Source organism: Orycteropus afer, unplaced genomic scaffold, assembly GCF_000298275.1.
Source record: "Orycteropus afer afer isolate SDZICR_OR568_19922 unplaced genomic scaffold, OryAfe1.0 scaffold00030, whole genome shotgun sequence".
Taxonomy (NCBI): domain Eukaryota; kingdom Metazoa; phylum Chordata; class Mammalia; order Tubulidentata; family Orycteropodidae; genus Orycteropus; species Orycteropus afer.
The window spans coordinates 5,417,955-5,421,781 of NW_006921617.1; the positions used below are offsets into that span (position 1 = coordinate 5,417,955).

Consider the following 3,827-nt stretch of genomic DNA (forward strand, 5'->3'; position numbering starts at 1 on the left):
GAGGGGAGCTGTTGCATTGTAAATTTTGGTCAATGACATGAGACAAAGTATATGTGAACTGCTGTATGAAAAGTGAATTTATTCTGTAAATTTTCACCCAAATCAAAATCAAATTAAAAAAAAAAAAAAAAAGAATAGATTTCATGCTTTGAGCACTGGTGACTGAAAACCAGAGGAATTGTGGGATGACATCAAGAACATCATCCATGGAGAAAGCAAAAGGTCATTAAAAAGACAGGAAAGGAAGAAAAAGACTAAAATGGATGTCAGAAGAGACTCTGAAACTTGTCCTTGAGTGGAGAGTAGCTAAAGCAAATGGAAGAAGTTACAAGATAAAAGAGCTGAACAGAAGATTTCAAAGAGCAGCTCGAGAAGACAAAGTCAGTTATTATAATGAAATGTGCAAAGACCTGGATTTAGAAAACCAAAAAGGAAGAACATACTTGGCATTTATCAAGCTGAAAGAACTGATGAAAAAATTCAAGCCTCAAGTTCCAATATTGAATGGGCAATATATTGAGTGATTCAGGAAACACCAAAAGAAGATGGAAGTAATACACAGAGTCACTGTACCAAAAAGAATTGGTTGATGTTCATCATTTTCAGTAGGTAGCATATGATCCAGAAGCAATGGTGTTGAAGGACAAAGTCAAAGCTGCTGAAGAAATTGTCAAAGAACAAGGCTCCAGGAATTGATGGAATACCTATTGAGATGTTTCAACAGTATCAATCATTAATTTCACATGCAATATCTTACTGAAGATAATTCAGGAACAGGTGCAGCAGTATGGTGACAGAGAGCTTCCAGAAATGCAAGCTGGATTCAGAAGAGGACGTGGAACAAGGGATATCATTGCTGATGTCAGGTGGATCTTGGCTGAAAGCAAAGAATACCAGAAATTTGTTTACTTATGTTTTATTGACTATGCCAAAGCGGTAGATTATGTGGCTCATAACAAATTGTGGATAACATTGAGGAGAATGAGAATTCCAGAATACTTGATTGTACTCCTGAGGAACCTGTACATAGACCAGGAGGCTGTCATTCGAACAGAACAAGGGGATACCTCATGGTTTAAAATCAGGAAGGAAGTGCATCAGGGTTGTATCCTTTCATCTCTGGTAGCGTAGTGCCTAAGGCACTTGACTGCTAACCAGAAGGCTAGTGATTCAAACCCACCAGCTGCTCCCCGGAAGGAAGACTGGGCAATCTGCATCCATAGAGATACTGCCTTGGAAACCCAGGTGGAGGGGGTCACTGTGAGTCTAATTGACTCGACAGCAGTGAGTTTGATTTGGTTTGGTGCATTTATAACTGGCAGTAATAGAGTTAAATATTTTGACAAAATTACAGGCCCATTCATTATTAGGATTGTTTTGTATGATTTCAGCTTGCACAGTCATTTATATGGTCCCATACTACTATGCAAGGTGAGATAGCTTTAGGAAATGCTATTCAAGTTTTTAATGTTATATAAATGTTTTTAGGTTAATAGCTTCCAGTTTTTTCTAAAGACTTTATATGAAATAAGATTAAAATATAAGAAAAATAAAGGAAAGAGAGTAATGAGAAGGTGTGTGCCATGTTTAGGATGGTGGGGGGTTGGTGAGCAGATACAGTCAGAAGGAAAAGCAAGCAAGCAAGAGCCCTGATGCTGGAGCATACTTGGTGTATAGCAGTGAAAACTATCTAGCTGAAGCTGAGTGCTGGTGGAGAGTCAGAAGGAATAAGGTCCACGAGGTAGCTAAAGGCAGACCATGAAAGACGTTGTGTGAGATCCCATTAGGATTTTGGGTTTTATTCTGAGAGTAAGGTAAAACTACTTGAAGAGTTTTGCGTGAAGGAATAACCTGGTCTGAAAGTATGTTTTGAAAAGATACTTTTGGCTGCTATATGGAAAACAGAAATAGTTTGGCAGAGCTAGAAACAAGGGAACCTATTAAAGGCTTATGCACCACTGAATTATACGTGTAAAAATTATCAAATTGGCAAAAGTTTTGTATAATCAGCACCAACAGAAGTAGTAGTCAAGACATCAGATGACGTATTGCACTGGGCAGATCTACTGCAAAACACTTCCTTCAAGTGCTGAAGAGCAAAGATGTCTTCTTGAAGACTAAGGTGTGGCCAACCCAAGCCATGATATTTTGAATCACCTCTTAGGCACGTGAGAGCTGGACAATGGATAAGGAAGACCGAAGAAAAATTGATGCTTTTGAGTTGTGGTTTTGGCAAGTAATACTGAGAGTACCGTGGATTTGAATAAACAAATCTGTCCTGGAAGAAAGGCAGCCAGAATGCTCCTTGGAAGTGAGAATGGCCAAACTTCATCTCACCTATTTGATCATGTTGTCAGAAGGAACCATTCCATGGAGAAGGATATCATGCTTGGTAAAGTGGAGGATTGATGAAAAAGGGGACGACTCTCAATAAGATGGATTGACAGTGGCTGCAACAGTGGGCTCACGTATAGTAAGGCTCATGAGGCTGGCACAATTTCACAGGGTTCTCAAAAGCACACTCAGGTTTGATAATTCAAGGGAATGATTTACAGAACTCAGTAGAAGTCATTACATTCACGTTTAGGGTTTGTTACAGAGAAAATATTAACATCCGCCAAGGGAAAAAGAGGCATAGGGTAGAGTCCATTAGAAGTACCAGACATTGAGCTTCCATTGTGCAGAGTATTGCCAACTAGGAAAGTTCACCAAGCCTCTGTGTTCAGAGTCTTTATTGTGCCTTCATTACATAGGCATGATTGATTGATGAGTTGCCCACATAGGTTATCTCAATCTCTAGTCTCCAACCCATGTAGGTGTGACCCAAAGCCCACACGCTAAATCACATGGTTGGTCTTTCAGGCCTGGACAACCCCCACCCAAAGACAATTGAGTGTGGCCAGCCCCTAGACTAAATCACATTATTTAGACAATCCAGGCCATGTCCCCAGGCATATAAAGCTACTCCTATCAGGCATGACATCTTAGAGAATTAGCTCTCAGAAGCCCAGGACAAAGACAAGAACTCTCTTTGGGCAAGGTTAATTTTTTTACTATACAGGTCCCTGCTGGGGATGTTGTGCAGAACAGAAGTACAGATACTGATCTCAGAACTCATATAGTTCATCCATTCTAACCGTTCATACATTTTAAGGGGTAGTATATGGGTACAGATGTAGGCAGGTTGGTTGATTTAGTTCTGTTTCCATTTTCTTATTGAAAGAAGCAAGATCATCTGCTGAAATTAAAAAGAGAATGCAGTGTTCGAAGTTTAAGGAGAAAAAAAGAGAAGAAGCCTTTTTTTTTGGTCAACTTTTTGTCATTTGGGTGAAGGTTTACAGAACAAATTGGTTTTTCATTCAACAATCCTACACATTTTGTTTTGTGATACTGGTTCTAGTCCCCACAGTTTAACAACACTCTTTCCACTTTCTCCTTGTGTTTACTGTTTCCATTTATCCTCTTAACCCTTCCTGCTTTCTGAGCTTTATTCATGGGAAGATCCTATTCTTTTTTTAAAAAAAAAACTTTTTATTGTTGTTCTGGTTACTTAGTGCTGCTCTGACAGAAATATACCACAAATGGGATGGCTTAACAAACAGGAGTTTATTCTCTTACAGTTTGGAGGCTTTAAGTTCGAGTTCAAAGTGCCAGGCTGTAGGGGCTGTGTTAAAGTTCCTCAACCTTGGGCTTCAGCTCTGCCTCTTGCTCCTGGCCCACTGGAGCTAGAGGCATCTCTTCACTCAGACAGCTACTGGCTGCTGAGGCTAACAAGCCCAAGGTTGACAAATAAAATGGTGCAATCCCAATGTTACCAAATCACACAG

General features: G+C 39.8%; 1 protein-coding gene across 1 annotated transcript in view; it reads left to right on the forward strand.

The window, feature by feature from the left end:
• SS18 (SS18 subunit of BAF chromatin remodeling complex) overlaps positions 1-3,827 on the forward strand; it is a 137,458-nt gene that overhangs the window by 79,521 nt on the left and 54,110 nt on the right. The gene's annotated exons all lie outside the window — the stretch shown is intronic.